Raw genomic sequence first — 19,000 nt, forward strand, 5'->3', positions numbered from 1 at the left:
ACAGACACAGTATGCAGTGTAGGTAAGTCACCCCTACGGCAAACTTACAGCACTAAAGCAGGGTGCACTATACTATATGTGAGAACATATCTGCATGAGCAGATATGCCCCGGTGCTGGTCAGCCTTATTGATGCCAGTGCTAGTGAACAGGGAAGCAATTTTGAGAACATGTGCTGGACGCTGCTGAAAATGAGTTCCCCAGCTACATGATGGCTTTCCTGAAAATAGGGATGTTTGGTATCAAACATATTGTATAAATAAACCCACACTGATGCCAGTGTGGGATTTATTAATACATGCACACAGAGGGCACCTTAGAGGTGCCCCCTGAAAATGTACCAGCTGCTGGTGTGCTGACGGACTGGTTTTCACCATCCTGCCACCAGAGACAGGTTTCTGACCCCATGGTTGAGGGTCTTTGCCCCCAGGAGGCCAAAACCAAGCCAGCTTGGGGTGGGAGTGCTTACACCCCCTCCCACAGGATGACCTGCAGACTAGCATTCCAAGGCAGGAGAGCTTCAAAGAACCCACTGCTTTTGGTATGCAAATCTGGCTTCTCTCACATGGTGCCAGCCAACTCCCATTGCCCAGAACTCTTCTGCACCTGGACAGGTGGGAAAGTCAACTAGTCAGATAGGCTTGTCTGCCCTCAGGCCAGTACCAATCCTAAGGGCTACCTGAAGCGGAGGTGACTTTTCAGAGATAGCCATTTTGGTAATGGCAAACTTAGGGACTCTGGGACTGGGTCATGCCCACTCCCCCCAGAAAGTGGTCATATAGTGGGCGTAGTGACCCCAGGGATTGGTTGCCAATTGGCTACTACCCCACACTCCCCCAATGTCCTTAAATTCAGTATTTAGGGGAGTCCCTAGCACCCGAAGAGCAGATGCTGATGACCTACGAAGAAGAAAGACAGTGAAGAGTCAGGAAAGCAGAAGACTAAAGAGGAGCAACTGACTTGGCAACAGCCCTCCCGGCCTGTCTGCTATTACCCATCAAACCTTTGCCAAATACATCTCTTCCTGCAGATGTCATGTCTCCAAAGCCTGAGAGGACTGCCTGCCTTCAATAAACACTCAAGAACTCCAGTGAAACAGCAGAACCACTCTCCTACATCCTGCAGGCACCCCAAAAAGAACCGGGTGGACCCCTTGCCCCGTACTCACCTTAAGTCCAGGTGAATGGTCTCATAAATGCTGTACTGTACCTGCATGCCGTACTTGTATTTCCTCCCATAGGATAACAATGCAGCTCCTGAAAAATGCACACTGTCAATTTTTTTTAAACATAAACGTATTTCTCTTGAAAAACATAGTTACCTGATCGTATTGATTCTGGTTCCTAAACATATATAAAGATACATGATATTTTTATAAATTGCTGTGATCTCCTTATTGAGTTGTGTGCATAGTTTATTGACTATTGTTCATATTTGTAGATGTCCAACACTCCTCTCGACCACACTACCCCCTACAAGAGCACATTGGGACTGCTAGAACAAGCCCCTGTCCATTCGTGTGGGAACCCCTGAACTCTTTGCACGATATACCTCATTTTGGTATATCAGATAAAGAGCCAGCTTCCTACAAAGCGGAACTAAAAAATATATTCCTAGAACTAGGTCATAGGTGCCCAAACTGTCCAGTCACAGATCCTTTAGAGAAGTCCTCGTATAATCAATGTAACACTGATACCATAAAGTCTTACTTATATTATATTGTAACCCGGGACGCGTGGCTTGGCGCCCGCGGAACATGGCGGTGTCCGAGTGAGGCTCCGGGACTCACCTCGGCGAAGCCGTGCTTTTAGACGCTCTCCATGAAGCTCTTCGACAATGCGGCTGTTTGAAGGTATGCGGTCAGCGATGCGCGTCTTTTCGTCTTCACGCGCACGTTGAAAAAGCATTTCTTCACCTCATATGTTCTCTCACAAAGCAACGCTCCGTAGCGGCCGCCATTTTCTTTTCTGCCGCATGTGGAGCCCCTGGACAATAAAACTTGTTTTTGTATGCCGGCTGCTCTGTTCTGCTATTTAACAGAGATTTTTGGTGATTCCCACACACTCTTGCCTCATTTGCCTTAGCTGCACGTTGTTTTACCCCTCTTAGTTACGAAAAGGATTTACTGGCAGCCATTTTCTGGTGCTTAATTCTGAGGAGTATTACAAACAACATTGTAGTTTTTACTGTCATTTAGACTTACCTGATGCATTAACTCACTTTGCCATCACCTTCCTCATGTTTTTTCACTGCCATTAATTTTCTTTTTGTGTAACACCGACCCGTGATTGAATTGCTCACAGGGAGATACAGGCGTACTGGTATTTCTCAAGTTTTTCAACCGCATGAACCTCCCTTAGCTGAGGAAGGGAGCTACTGGCAGCCACTTTATGGTGCATATTAACGAGGAGTATTACAAATAATATTGCACTTTTTGCTGCCTTGGACTTGGTAATTATTTGGCGCATTCGCTCAATCACTCATCACTCTCCTCATGTTTTTTGAGCACCATTGATTTTTATGTGCCTTTAATTCCTGCTTAGCTTGTTCACAGGAGGATATAGACGTATTGGTCATTTTTGCGACTTTACTTTCCTGGTCACATCTCAAATGTAGTCTCCCTGGCCTTTCATCACATGTTTTTCAATTTTTGCTATCTTTGATGGGCAGAACCAAGACCTCCTCAAAATTGCAGCGAACTTTTGTTAAAAATTCAAGAATCTTTACAGAAGTTTCCAAACTCGAGGATTCTTTACCGTGTTTGCAGGTATCTTCTGAGCCCAAAACGGATCCTCCTGTAGCTTCAGGGAAATCCATCACAAAATGACTGAAAAAGGATCCCCCTTCTCCACCTAAATCTGTCTCACCGGTCTCCATGGAGCTCCTGCTGGAAGAAATCAGAGCTCTTCGACCTTTTATGGAAGAGACTAATGTTAAACTTCAAGTCCTTACGGATAATTGGTCCCAGTTAGATACCAGAGTTTCGACAGTCGAACAAAGTATCTCCTCACTCGAGGTTTCGTGTGCAAGTGTCTCACAACTTCCTTCCCAAGTTTCAGTGCTCCAGCGCCAAGTCGAGGACCTTGAAAATCGTACTCGACGAAACAATCTTCGCATTTACGGCCTGGCAGAGGGACTTGAAGGATCAGATGCTATCTCCTTTTTCAGATCTTTTCTTCCTAAGCTGCTTCACTTGCCAGAGAGTACTGTTCTTAATATTCAACGAGCACATAGACTGGGCCGAGTTGCTTCCAACCCTTCACCATCGCAGCGACCGAGAGGTGTAATCTTGTACTTTTTGGAATACACGGATTTGCTCAAAGTTCTATCAGCGGCTAAATCCATTCCGAAAATCACATGGTCTGGTTCTACTTTATTTTTTGCTCAAGGATTACGCTAAGGCCACTGCTAATAGATGTAAAGCATTCCTTAATATGAGATCTGATCTTCGCTCACTGGGAGCTCGCTATGGACTTTTTCATCCTTGTCTCTTCAAGGTCACCTACAACAACAAAACTACTACTTACTATGACCCGATGAGACTGCAGAGCTTCATTAACTCTTGTAGACCGATCAACATGGATTCCTCTGCTTCCTCCTCGTCATTCAACACTTAGGGCCATATGTAGGAAGCCTAATACCGGTCGGTAACGGCCGATTTTCGGTAAATATACCGTTACCGACCGGCATTTAGGCTTTTGCTATGTAGGGGGATCATTTCAGGATTCGGTAATTTACCGAATCGGTAAAATTACCGAATCGGTAATTTTACAGATTCGGTAAATACCGAATCCTGAAATGAGATGTAGGGGGAGTGTGTCGTGGGTGTGGGGATTCGTTATTTACCACCAACTAAAAGTTGGTGGTAAATGACGAATAGGTGTAAAAAAGCATTTTTGTGCACTTTGAAGTGTGCAATGTGGCAGACATACATGCCCTTAGGGCATGTATGTGCGCCACATGTGCACACATGGACAAATCAGGGGTGCAACAGGGTGTCAATGTGACACCCTGCCACCCATGATGATGCCTCCCCCATTACCGATTCGGTATTTACCGATTCGGTAATGGCAACTGGCTTCCCATTCATTCCTATGGGCCTCCAGGCCCATAGGAATGAATGGGAAGCCAGTTGCCATTACCGAATCGGTAAATACCGATTCTAAAATACCGACACTTACCGATTCGGTATTTTTTTACCTACATTACATTTACCGATTCATAAATACCGAATCGGTAAAATTCGGTATTTAAGAATCGGTAAATGTAATTTACCTACATATGGCCCTTAATGTTTTGTTACTGTTTCACGTTTTATTCTCATCTCCGAGGTTCTGTATAAGTTCTGTATTCTCTTAATACAGCTTATTTCCCTTGCAATGGTTGTTTGTTGGTTTAATTCAGTCATTGTTCTGTTGTGGCTTAAGATGTGTTTTTTGTCTTGCTATTTCTCTGTTTAACTGTTGCTCTTTGCTTCCACAGATCCCCTCTTCTCATGGCGTGGTTTCTCCCTGTTTCCTGTGTGTCCGTGCTCGGATGTTCCATCTGTCCATGTGGCCTCACCTCCCCCTCCATTCACATCCTCCCTTAATGGGTATGTTTTTTGTTTTGTTCTTTGTTTTCTGTGTCCTACTTCTCATGTTTGTTCAGTTTGTTCCACATTCTGTATGCACTTGCTTTTTTGATGTTCCTAATACTTTTTCTTGTCATTCTTACTTCTACTTCTTTCTTAAACTTGTTCTTGCATGTCTGCTTTTCATCATTTTCCCTCATTCTTTTTCGTTTGTAGTTACAACATCCACCTTTTCTATTGTTAATATGTTATATTCATTTCTTAATCTACTACTTTTTTCTTGTTACACAGTTTTCATGTCCTTTTCTTTTTTGAAACTATATTGACCGTAACTTTGCTTCTCTCTCACATTTTATATTTTTCTTTTTCGGAATTGGGTTCTTCTTTTATATCTTTTCCTCAATCAGTTTTCATTAATCTATGTAATTAAATGTGATAACCTGGAACGTTAGGGGCTTGAATTCTCCCATTAAAAGACAACAGGTTTTGACTCATTTAGCCAAATTGAATGCCGACATTGCCTTTCTACAAGAAACTCATCTCTCAGCGGTCGAATCCTTAAAGTTAAAGAGGTGCTGGGTGGGAGAGGTTTTCTTTTCCCCAGGCGATGGTAAACGCAATGGAGTAATGATACTCTGTCGCAAATCCCTCTCGTTCTCACTCATCCCAAGAGTCGGACACTTATGGTAGATGGCTGAATGTTAAGTTATCTTTAAAGGGTGTTCCAGTCTCTTTTCTAAATGTGTATGCCCCTACTTGTGGAGAACCTTCCTTCTGGCCCACACTCGCCAAACAACTCTCTAATTGCATTAGTGACAACTTCATTTTAGCTGACGATTGCAATCAGGTTTTTGATCCATTCATTGACAGGAATTCTAAGATTCCCTTTTTACCAAATAAACCTCACAAATCCTTCGTTCTTACCATAACTCAACATAAGCTACTTGATGCTTGGTGACTTTGCAACCCAGTCACCAGGGAATTTACTTTCTACTCCCCCTCCCATCACTCCCAATCCAGAATCAATTATATTTTTGTCTCCCATAATATCTCGCAAACTCTTACTCACGCAGAAATAGGTCCTATTCTGCTGTCAGATCACACCCCAGTTTCTGTTGGTCTTGACATCTTACCTAAGATCACAGGTCCCAGGAGATGGTGATTTTGACAACGCCCTTCTCTTAGACCCGAAATTTACTGCTTCCTTTACCACCTTCTTTGATGAATTTTACATGATAAATCAGACTGATTCCATGCCCTTTTCTACCCTATGGGATGCTTTTAAAGCCTCGGCTAGAGATTTTATACTCTCCTATGTAGCAAGGAAGCGTAAAGTCGGTCGTCAACAGACTATGGATCTCCTTCAAGACATTAAGAGACTGGAGCACTCTTATTATACCTCACACACAGAAGACTGTTTAACTGCCCTTATCAAAGCCAAATTGCAATTTAATAAAAAATCCATGGAGGATGCCTCTCTATATTCGTTAAAATCTAGTGCTAAATTTTATGGTGGTAAGAATAAAGCTAGGAAAATTTTTTGCTAATTACTTGAAAGTTAAGCATAATAAACTGAACATTGAATCTATTTATGATGCAAAATCAGATCTAAAGTTTAAGGATGAGGACATTTTACATGAATTTTCTCTTTTTTACAAAACATTATATGCTTCTGAAACACAACCTACTGACCATGCTTTATCACATTTTTTCTCTACCATTCAAAAGCCTCAGGATGCTCTTCCTGATTTAACTTCCTTAGAATCAGATTTGACGCAGCAAGAGCTGTCAAGCTCTCTACAGTCCCTTAAACGTGACAAATCTCCTGGAACTGATGGTTTTACTGTAGAATTTTACTCACATTTTTCTAAACTCTTATTGCCTAAATTGCACTCGCTAATAAATTTTTTCAGTACGTCGGGACACTCATCTGGCTCTTTCTCAGATGCTCATATTTGTCTCATTCCCAAAGAAGGTAAAGACTCCAAACATTGTAAGAACTATAGGCCCATATCTTTGGTAAACATTGATTATTAGATTTTTTCTAAGGCATTAGCCCGACGATTGGATTCATATCTACCAGATCTGTTAGGGATAGAGCAATCTGGATTTGTCAAAGGCCGCTACATAACTGATAATACGCGACTCTTGTTTAACGTCTTGTCCAAATCCTCACGTGTTAAAGACTCCCTAGTTGCAATAGCGTTGGATGCTGAAAAGGCGTTTGACAGGGTTGAATGGACGTACCTGTTTTACACGCTTAAATGGTTTGGCTTTGGTTCTAAATTTATCTCCTTGATTTCTCTCCTTTACTCCAACCCTAGAGCGGCTGTTTGTGCTAATGGATTGATATCCCCATTTTTTTACCTAGGGAGAGGGGTGCGTCAAGGCTGCCCCCTTTCACCTTCCCTCTTTAATTTGGCTTTGGAACCATTCCTATCAAAATTACGTCAGAATCCAAATTTACATGGCTTTAAAACACTCCACTCTCATATTAAACTTGCAGCATATGCAGATGATATCCTGCTCTTCATGTCTCAACCAACGGTCTCCATTCCTGCTTTCCTAGCGGAAGTACGAGCCTATTCCAGCATTTCGGGTTACAAGTTGAATAATGACAAATGTGAAATTTTGCCTTCAACAAAATATACCTTTAAGCCTGATTTTGCGACCTCTAATTTTACTTGGAGTCCTAACCACATTAAGTATTTAGGTTTATTTGTCACATCTTCACTATCAGACACTGTGTCATTGTGCATGAACAAATGTATACAAAAGATTTCAGACCTAACTGCTAAATGGCACCCCCTCTATTTATCATGGTGGGCCGACTAGACACTATTAAAATGATGCTATCACCCATAATTATGTATACTATTTCTAATATCCCAGTTCTCATTCCAGCAAAACATTTTAGGAAGATAAACTCCATTCTCTCTTCCTTCCTTTGGATTAAGAAGAAACCTTGAAGGTCTATGCTTAGATTAACTCGCCCCAAAAATAAGGGCGGAGTCAAATTTCCTGATTTCCCGACTTACCAAAAGGCATTACTTCTACGTCAAGCCTCTTTGTGGCTGCGTGACCCTAAAGAGAGTTGCCCTTTATGGACCACAATTGAGCGTCTTTTTTTATCCCCCTTCTCCTTTGATGAATATCTTTCATTCTCACGTAAACCGCAAACCTTGTCTACTCCCATTATTAAATTGACCTCTAAGCTATTACTGCCTTTATTCCATTTTCCCCACAATACTATTGACTCTTTTCTCAGTTCTACAATATGTCACAACAAAAGTTTGCTTATTCGGAATAAACCATTTTATTGGAAGTCCTGGCAACGGAAAGGTCTCATCTGGATATATCAGCTATTCTCACACTCAGATTGTCTGTCTTTTTCCTCACTTAGTCACTCATTTAACTTACCTGCTTCATTTATACACAAGTACCTTATACTTAGAAGAGCTGTGTTGGATGTATACACCCATTTGACAGCGACAACTAGTGCTTCAATTACTCCAGACTCCTCCTCACAATTACGAACCCTGTTAATGACAATACCCAAAGCTTCCACATTATATAATTTTCTACATGATATGGACAAAGGTCGACAGAATCTAAAATTGAAGAGGCTTGGGAATGAGACTTAACAATCTCTTGGTCAGTGTCTTTATGGGATAAATTATGGACCAAGATTCGTAAGTCCTCCAGAGCTGCAAACACAACGCAAACATTGTTTTTTGTCTATAATAGACTTTTGTTGTCACCTACTGCTTTGAGCAAGAATTACACCACTGTACCTAGTATTTGTTGGACTTGTTCTTCTCCAAAGGCCGATTTATTCCATCTGTTATTTTCTTGTCCTATTGTACTTACTTTTTAGAAACAAGTTTGGTCTCAAATTAATTTGATTTTTGGTACTGTATTCCCTTTTTCTTATTCTCATGTTTTTCTAGGAAGTTTGTCATCTTGCTGGGAGAATATTATGCTTAACGTTAAAATTGTCGATCTATTGCTGGCAGTTGCATTTCAGCAAATCACGGCAAATTGGAAAGACTTTTCTAAAATTTCTCATAGGGCATGGTGGTTTGCTGTTTGTCAAAATCACAGATTGGATACTTCTTTTGTATATCCTATACATTTGGCGACGAAGAGATTAGATTTATGGTCACCTGTTACAATTTATTTAGATGCATGTGCTAAGCGTTCTTTTCAACTTCATCCAATCCAACAAAAAGTTTCAAAACCCCCTTGAACACCCCTACTTGTTCCTAAATTATTTGATATGTAAACATTTATGTCATTGCTTTTAACATTCTCTTTCTTTTATTTTGATTTTCAACCCATTTCATCAATTATACTGTAACTTTTCTTTTGTGCGACATGTATTTCATATGGTGTAATATGTTGTCATATCTTGGATTTCTTATTAATAAAATCTTTTTGAACTGAATATTATATTGTAACCCCAATTCTAAGTGTTTATAAAATGAAAACTCAGAACAATACTTTAATGCGTACAACCTATGGAGCACCTATACCATGAATTAATGCAAACAACCCATGTTAACTCAGTACCAGAACTTGGGGGCATATTTACTAATCTTTTATGCAACGCAGGGCAGCAAGCAAAAGTTGCTGCACCTTGTTGCGTGAAAGGGAGAGAGCAGAAATTATCCATATTTACAAAGATCTGGAGAATTTCTGCTTCTTCCTATGGTGTGCTGCTTTGTGCCAACACAGGCTACCTTGTACTGTAGTGCAAGGAAGCATGCATTACAGGCAGGATTGTTTTTGTGAAGGAAGGGGTACCTAACTGGGGAAGGCGTAGCATTGTGATGCATTCCCAGGTTTACTGTCTTTAGTAAATCTGGGAATGTGCCAGAATCCATGGGTGGATGCGTGGGAACGGCGATGCTCCACCTATGAAACGGTTCCCAGCTTGAAATGTAACGTAAATGCAAAGACAACAATTGATGGACAGAATGCAGAACAATGTCATACATTCACCCCAGTACAGAGATCTGGGCCCAAATCCATCGTTTTTTTGCTCACCATGCCATTCCAGTTTGAACCCAGCCATATGCAAATCAGTCTTGACCCTGTGCCTCATGGGAACAGTCCAGCCCGAACTGCCAAGCCAGGTCCTCCCTGGACTGGAAAGAAGCATCCTAGGACCGGTTTCGGGGTTTCACCCCTCTTCAGCCAGGATAGCTTGATTCCAGTGGCATGGCGAGCACGGGACTCACGTCTGAGCATACCCGTCCCACTCGGCGTGTCAAATGCAAAAACAACAATTGATGGACAGAATGCAGAACAATGTCATACATTCACCCCAGTACAGAGATCTGGGCCCAAATCCATCGTTTTTTTGCTCACCATGCCATCGGGGTTTCACCCCTCTTCAGCCAGGATAGCTTGATTCCAGTGGCATGGCGAGCACGGGACTCACGTCTGAGCATACCCGTCCCACTCGGGGTGACAAATGCAAAAACAACAATTGATGGACAGAATGCAGAACAATGTCATACATTCACCCCAGTACAGAGATCTGGGCCCAAATCCATCGTTTTTTTGCTCACCATGCCATTCCAGTTTGAACCCAGCCATATGCGAATCAGTCTTGACCCTGTGCCTCATGGGAACAGTCCAGCCCGAACTGCCAAGCCAGGTCCTCCCTGGACTGGAAAGAAGCATCCTAGGACCGGTTTCGGGGTTTCACCCCTCTTCAGCCAGGATAGCTTGATTCCAGTGGCATGGCGAGCACGGGACTCATGTCTGAGCATACCCGTCCCACTCGGGGTGACAAATGCAAAAACAACAATTGATGGACAGAATGCAGAACAATGTCATACATTCACCCCAGTACAGAGATCTGGGCCCAAATCCATCGTTTTTTTGCTCACCATGCCATTCCAGTTTGAACCCAGCCATATGCAAATCAGCCTTGACCCTGTGCCTCATGGGAACAGTCCAGCCCGAACTGCCAAGCCAGGTCCTCCCTGGACTGGAAAGAAGCATCCTAGGACCGGTTTCGGGGTTTCACCCCTCTTCAGCCAGGATAGCTTGATTCCAGTGGCATGGCGAGCACGGGACTCACGTCTGAGCATACCCGTCCCACTCGGGGTGACAAATGCAAAAACAACAATTGATGGACAGAATGCAGAACACTGTCATACATTCACCCCAGTACAGAGATCTGGGCCCAAATCCATCGTTTTTTTGCTCACCATGCCATTCCAGTTTGAACCCAGCCATATGCAAATCAGTCTTGACCCTGTGCCTCATGGGAACAGTCCAGCCCGAACTGCCAAGCCAGGTCCTCCCTGGACTGGAAACAAGCATCCTAGGACCGGTTTCGGGGTTTTACCCCTCTTCATCCAGGATAGCTTGATTCCAGTGGCATGGCGAGCACGGGACTCACGTCTGAGCATACCCGTCCCACTCGGGGTGACAAATGCAAAAACAACAATTGACGGACAGAATGCAGAACAATTACATACATTCACCCTAGTACAGAGATCTGGGCCCAAATCCATCGTTTTGTTTTTTTTTGCTCACCATGCCATTCCAGTTTGAACCCAGCCATATGCAAATCAGTCTTGACCCTGTGCCTCATGGGAACAGTCCAGCCTGAACTGCCAAGCCAGGTCCTCCCTGGACTGGAAACAAGCATCCTAGGACCGGTTTCGGGGTTTCACCCCTCTTCAGCCAGGATAGCTTGATTCCAGTGGCATGGCGAGCACGGGACTCACGTCTGAGCATACCCATCCCACTCGGGGTGACAAATGCAAAAACAACAAATGATGGACAGAATGCAGAACAATGTCATACATTCACCCCAGTACAGAGATCTGGGCCCAAATCCATCGTTTTTTTGCTCACCATGCCATTCCAGTTTGAACCCAGCCATATGCAAATCAGTCTTGACCCTGTGCCTCATGGGAACAGTCCAGCCCGAACTGCCAAGCCAGGTCCTCCCTGGACTGGAAAGAAGCATCCTAGGACCGGTTTCGGGGTTTCACCCCTCTTCCGCCAGGATAGCTTGATTCCAGTGGCATGGCGAGCACGGGACTCACGTCTGAGCATACCCGTCCCACTCGGGGTGACAAATGCAAAAACAACAATTGATGGACAGAATGCAGAACAATGTCATACATTCACCCCAGTACAGAGATCTGGGCCCAAATCCATCGTTTTTTTGCTCACCATGCCATTCCAGTTTGAACCCAGCCATATGCAAATCAGTCTTGACCCTGTGCCTCATGGGAACAGTCCAGCCCGAACTGCCAAGCCAGGTCCTCCCTGGACTGGAAACAAGCATCCTAGGACCGGTTTCGGGGTTTTACCCCTCTTCATCCAGGATAGCTTGATTCCAGTGGCATGGCGAGCACGGGACTCACGTCTGAGCATACCCGTCCCACTCGGGGTGACAAATGCAAAAACAACAATTGACGGACAGAATGCAGAACAATTACATACATTCACCCCAGTACAGAGATCTGGGCCCAAATCCATCGTTTTGTTTTTTTTTGCTCACCATGCCATTCCAGTTTGAACCCAGCCATATGCAAATCAGTCTTGACCCTGTGCCTCATGGGAACAGTCCAGCCCGAACTGCCAAGCCAGGTCCTCCCTGGACTGGAAACAAGCATCCTAGGACCGGTTTCGGGGTTTCACCCCTCTTCAGCCAGGATAGCTTGATTCCAGTGGCATGGCGAGCACGGGACTCACGTCTGAGCATACCCATCCCACTCGGGGTGACAAATGCAAAAACAACAAATGATGGACAGAATGCAGAACAATGTCATACATTCACCCCAGTACAGAGATCTGGGCCCAAATCCATCATTTTTTTGCTACCATGCCATTCCAGTTTGAACCCAGCCATATGCAAATCAGCCTTGACCCTGTGCCTCATGGGAACAGTCCAGCCCGAACTGCCAAGCCAGGTCCTCCCTGGACTGGAAACAAGCATCCTAGGACCGGTTTCGGGGTTTCACCCCTCTTCAGCCAGGATAGCTTGATTCCAGTGGCATGGCGAGCACGGGACTCACGTCTGAGCATACCCGTCCCACTCGGGGTAACAAATGCAAAAACAACAATTGATGGACAGAATGCAGAACAATGTTATACATTCACCCCAGTACAGAGATCTGGGCCCAAATCCATCGTTTTTTTGCTCACCATGCCATTTTCCAGTTTGAACCCAGCCATATGCAAATCAGGCTTGACCCTGTGCCTCATGGGAACAGTCCAGCCCGAACTGCCAAGCCAGGTCCTCCCTGGACTGGAAACAAGCATCCTAGGACCGGTTTCGGGGTTTTACCCCTCTTCATCCAGGATAGCTTGATTCCAGTGGCATGGCGAGCACGGGACTCACGTCTGAGCATACCCGTCCCACTCGGGGTGACAAATGCAAAAACAACAATTGACGGACAGAATGCAGAACAATTACATACATTCACCCCAGTACAGAGATCTGGGCCCAAATCCATCGTTTTTTGTTTTTTTTTGCTCACCATGCCATTCCAGTTTGAACCCAGCCATATGCAAATCAGTCTTGACCCTGTGCCTCATGGGAACAGTCCAGCCCGAACTGCCAAGCCAGGTCCTCCCTGGACTGGAAACAAGCATCCTAGGACCGGTTTCGGGGTTTTACCCCTCTTCATCCAGGATAGCTTGATTCCAGTGGCATGGCGAGCACGGGACTCACGTCTGAGCATACCCGTCCCACTCGGCGTGTCAAATGCAAAAACAACAATTGATGGACAGAATGCAGAACAATGTCATACATTCACCCCAGTACAGAGATCTGGGCCCAAATCCATCGTTTTTTTGCTCACCATGCCATTCCAGTTTGAACCCAGCCATGTGCAAATCAGTCTTGACCCTGTGCCTCATGGGAACAGTCCAGCCCGAACTGCCAAGCCAGGTCCTCCCTGGACTGGAAACAAGCATCCTAGGACCGGTTTCGGGGTTTCACCCCTCTTCAGCCAGGATAGCTTGATTCCAGTGGCATGGCGAGCACGGGACTCACGTCTGAGCATACCCATCCCACTCGGGGTGACAAATGCAAAAACAACAAATGATGGACAGAATGCAGAACAATGTCATACATTCACCCTAGTACAGAGATCTGGGCCCAAATCCATCGTTTTTTTGCTCACCATGCCATTCCAGTTTGAACCCAGCCATATGCAAATCAGTCTTGACCCTGTGCCTCATGGGAACAGTCCAGCCCGAACTGCCAAGCCAGGTCCTCCCTGGACTGGAACAAGCATGCTAGGACCGGTAATGTAACGTAAAGCAGCACAGACCAATGCATTGTGATATATTTCTTTACAAAGTGATTCAAGGGAGGGAAAATCACCCCCTGCGTGATTTTGTAAATATTACTGAAGCCTTTGAATTGTGCTTACAATGCAAAGGCTTCATAAATCTGGGCCTGAATGTCTATAAAGTTGCAACCCTATATCGTAAGACCTTGTATTATAATTTACATAATCATTCTGTAATAATTTAATGTGCGTGACCTATGTAAAGTCAAAACCATATTTTAATGTGTGTAATTTATACAACACATACCATAAGTTTGTCCGAGTAGTCTTTGCAGCTCCGCGATATCATGGGTTAAAACATATAAACTCTGTATTCCAAGACTGTAATTTAATGTATATAGTGTGTATAACCCCTATATCACAACTACTGCATAAATAACACGTAACCCAATGCCATAAGTTCATGCATATTGCCCATGTAACCCCCAACCAAAAGTTAATGAGTATTACCCAAGTAACTCCTAAGCCATAAACTATTGTGTGTAAATGAATGTAGTCTAGCTCCTAAATCATATGCCAAGGTGTAATATAAGGTTTATAATAAAAAGAAGGCGAGGAGTGAGAAGCAGCCCCTGGTTCTGATTTCAGTGGTTGCTGTGAGTTAGGCCACCATTTTGACCAAACTATCTGCAATCACTTTATTTACTTTCTGGGGATTGAACGCCTGTGAGCAGTGGTGTTGCAAGGGGGGGCGGTGGCCTCAGGTGGCACAAGTTTTGGGGGCAGCGGCCTCCCCCCCCCGCTCTTACCTGCGGCCATCGCAGGAATTGAATCTCCAGTCACAGAAATTGCCACCTCCCACCCCGCTCTTACATGCCTCAGGTGGCAAACGCAAGGACCGCCACGGGTGGCACATTGTCTAGCTTTGTCACTACCTGTAAGAGAACAGGAGGCTGTGGGGGAGGGGAGGCATCTTTCATGATTGCCCCCTGGCTGTTGTGGATAGTAGAGGCCACGTCACAACTCCACCACCAGCTGATTTGCTGATGGGAGAATAGACAACATAAACAGCACAGGACGTTGGGAGAAGTTCTACATTTGAGCCTGTGGTTTTCGTTGCTCAGCACCAGCGCTTTTCATGAGCACCAGTTAAGGACACATTCGTTTAGAGTAGGCACTGGGAGATTAAGTGATTTGTCCAGAATCAGAGGATTTTGAGCCTACGCTGAGACTCAAACCTAGTTCCCTAGCTCTGAAGTTGGCAGCTCTGGCCATTGTGCCCCATCCTCTCCCCACTTTCATGGCTAGTAGTTGGTTCTGTTTTAGGCGGTGACAACAGGAGAAATGGGCTGGTGCAAGATGCCTCCTGAAGAGAGCCCCAGCACTTATGTTTTTTTTTTTACAAATAAACCACTGGCTGGGAGGTAAGGAATCTTTTCTACATGTGGCTACAAAGTGTGGCAAATGGTAGCGGGTGCTGTTAGTGCATGATTCCAGAATGCATCTTGAATGCATCAGGAAAGCAGGGAGAACTGGAGGGTGGCAGCCTGTGGGCATACACTGTCCAGGGAGCAGCATGCTGCCAGCCTGTGATGTGAAGCGTTCAGGAGAGAAAATCGTAATGGATCACAAACGGGGTAGGCGATTGCCCAGACCTTGTTCCTTTGCTCAGACACTTTTGTTTCATTTTATTTTACTCTGGTCTGACAAAGTGAGGGTTTGGTGAACCGTGTGTGTGTTTTGCGATTTGGCTCTGGACACATATTCTGTGGCGGTTTCAGTTATTGTTTTCATAGAATCATTTATGTTTTCATATTGACTTCATTAGGGTAAATCTTAGGCCACCCTCTCATTTGTTCTTGTGTAGATTTTGGATGTATTAGGACTAGAGATGGATTTTTTGCTTTATCATTTTTCCCTGGTCAGACTTCCCTTTTAAAAAATGCAGATTTTTAAGCTGACAATCGAGTAAAGCTGTTTTTGTAATGGAATTGAGGACTTACATTGTTTATTCAGGACCATTCGGGATATGTGGACAATCCCCGTCTAACATCCATAAGTATTTGTTCTCTGTTTACTGTTGTCCTGTGATTGCTTTGGACTACTGATTGTTTGCTCCTTTTTTGTAAATGTTGTTCCTCACTTTCTTTTATGAGTGTTATGGGTTATAATGAGCCTGAGGTCTCAATAGATTTTTTAGGGCCTCTCTTCTATGTTTGAAAATCTTTATTTCAGGAAAATATTAGTACAAAGATATCAGCAACAGTACAAATACAGTCCAATAGCATGAAAAGGCCAATATCATAAACAATGAGCAAAAGCATTTCATAAAGAGTTTTTAAGGGAAAAACAGAGGAAAGGGGAAAAAGGGAAGGGGGAAAAGAAATAAAGAGGAGAGAAGGAAAAAAGGAAATAATGCAATGCAATATGAAAATACAATAACATGCTTTAAAAGTAAGTGCTGTAGGTGAAAACAATAGTCAAAATAGCAAATGCAAGGGCAAATATAACAAGAAATAAATCCTGTAGTGAAATTGCAAGCAAAGAAGATGTAAATTCCTCAAGGCGGGTCAAAATTTTCTGCATTGGTGCATGATAGTTTCTTACGATCCATCCGGTCCAGATAAGAGGTAAGGGGTAACCAAAAGAGATCCCTATTGTGGGAGGGATTACAGGAGGAAGCAAAAGCAGTATCAAGTCTGTGGAAGTGACATAAAGAGTTCCACCAGCAACGTATGGAGACCTTATGGAGGGACTTCCAGTTGGAAGAAATATGTTGAAAGGCTAATGCAAGCATGAGGTCAAAAAGACCGCGAGAGTGAGGAGGTAGAACTAGCAGGTCTGATAAACTGCCAAGAAAAAGGATAGGTATAGAGTATTGAGAGGAAATATCAAAAATGCAAGAAATGTATAGACAAACAGAGTCCCAAAAGTGAGAAACAGAGGGACATAAGAAGAAGAGATGAAAAAGGTTGGCATTGGGGGAAGAACATGTCCAGCAGAGAGAATCAGCAGAGGAGGAAAAACGGGCTAGAGAAAGTGGAGAAAGGTATAGTCTATGATACAGATAAAAGAGAGATTGAGTAAGAGAAGCAGAACGAGAAATTTTTAGAGATCTGGACCTGAGTTTATCCCACACGGCAACGGACCAAACACAACCCAAATCCGCCTCCCAGGAAAGCACCAATTTAGATTTAGGGCGATCCGGGTTAGGAGCAGAAAAGAATTTATAGATGAGGGAAGCCTTGGGGAAGACAGAAAACACCTTAAGAAGAGGAACACCGGGAGCAGAAGAAGGGGAAGAAGGGAGAGAGTAGAAAACATCAAGAATAAGTGTCATTAGAGTAACAAACTTGTGCAAAAAAGAGCGAGGACAGTGAAAAGACCTCTGAAATTGAGGAAAGGAACAGGGAGAAAGACCGTCAAAAAATTGATTCACCCAGATGATGCCCTTAGACCTCCAAACCTTCCAAAAAATGGGTCTATCCCTTATAAGAATAAGTGAATTATACCAAACGGTGGAGTCCAGAAAAGACTCCCGAGTAGAAAGTAACGGATGAAAGAGAGGCTTTAAAAGAGAAGAGGTATGTTTAAATAAAGGGAGTGACGAGTGCGGAGCCTTGGCAGAGAAACGAATAGTCTCCATGAAAGAAAAAGGCAACAACAATGCCTGTTCGATATGCAGCCACAGAGGAGCAAGAGGAGAGGGAGTAGAAGCCAGCCACCTGGAAGCCTGCCGGAGAGAGAAAGACTTATGGTAAAGACGAAAATCTGGGAAATTAGTCCCACCATTGGACTTGGACTTACGAAGACACGCTAATGAGATTCTAGCCCTCTTCTTACCCCAAAGAAATCTCGACAAACTGAGCCGATGCGTTTAAAATAAATTGCGGGAATATGAACAGGCAACATAGACAAAATATAAATTAAAATGGGAGCTATCATCATCTTGATTGAATCCATGCGTCCCCACCAAGAAAGAAAGAGGGGATTCCAGGTGGAAAATAAATGATCAATACGAGATAAAACCGCAGACATATTTAAAGAAATAGAGGAGGAAATAGAGTTGGAAAACCATACTCCTAGGTACTTAATTTTGGAACTATTCCAAGCAAATCCAGTAGAAGAGAATACAGAAGGAGTACAACATTTGGTAAGAGGGAGAATCTCAGTTTTATCCGAATTAATTTTATACCCCGAGACCTGGGAAAAGGAATCAAACTCAGACAGTAAAGGGTGGAAAGAGGTTTCCGGAGCAGAAATGAAAAGAAGGATATCATCCGCATAAGCAGAGAGCTTCAATTGACTGGTCCCATATGGAAAACCAAAAATAGAGTCGTTATTACGAATGGAGGACAAAAAGGGTTCAAGGGCCAGGACGAAAAGTAGAGGGGATAAGGGGAAACCTTGACGAACACCCCGTTGTAGAGGGAAGTACGAAGAGACTTGACCATTAACCAGGATGGCAGCTTTGGGAGAGGAGTACAAGAGAGAAATGAGAGAGATGAAACGAGGGCCAAAACCATACCAACGCAAAGAAGCAAAAAGGAAAGACCAGTCAACTCTATCAAAGGCCTTCTCTGCATCAACAGAAATAGCCGCCAAGGGGATAGAGAGAGATGGGACTTTATTTAAAACATTAAGAAAGAGACGAGAATTATCGGAGGTAAGTCTGCCTTTGACAAAACCGCATTGTTCCTTCCCAATAAGATGGGGCATAAGGGGGTCAAGCCGCAACGCAAGAGTTTTAGCAAACAACTTGTAATCCACATTTACCAAAGAGATCGGACGATAGTTCTTGCAAAATTTGGGATCGCGACCATCCTTAGGAATGAGACAAATGGTGGCTTCCTGGAATGTACCCTCAGCCTTGCCCAACAAACAAAACGATTGAAAAAGAGAAAGAAGTTTGGGGAGTAAGAGATCAGAGAAGTGTAGATAGAATTCAACCGAAAAACCGTCAGGACCTGGGGTTTTGCCTTTGGTAAGCATATTCAAAGCCGCAGATAGCTCTTGTAAAGAGAGATCCGCATCCAAGTCTGGGAGGTTGAGAAGAGAGTGTGACGGTTTAGGAAGTTTATCAAAATAAGCCTGGACCAAAGAGGGAGGGGGGGAAGTTTCCGGAGTATAAAGCGCAGAGTTAAAGGATTGAA

General features: G+C 43.8%; 1 protein-coding gene across 1 annotated transcript in view; it reads right to left on the reverse strand.

Moving 5' to 3' along the window:
* LOC146861365 (uncharacterized) overlaps positions 1–19,000 on the reverse strand; it is a 29,085-nt gene that overhangs the window by 9,302 nt on the left and 783 nt on the right. The gene's annotated exons all lie outside the window — the stretch shown is intronic.

The sequence above is a fragment of the Triturus cristatus genome, chromosome 3_1 (assembly GCF_964204655.1).
Source record: "Triturus cristatus chromosome 3_1, aTriCri1.1, whole genome shotgun sequence".
In the NCBI taxonomy this organism is placed as follows: Eukaryota; Metazoa; Chordata; class Amphibia; order Caudata; family Salamandridae; genus Triturus; species Triturus cristatus.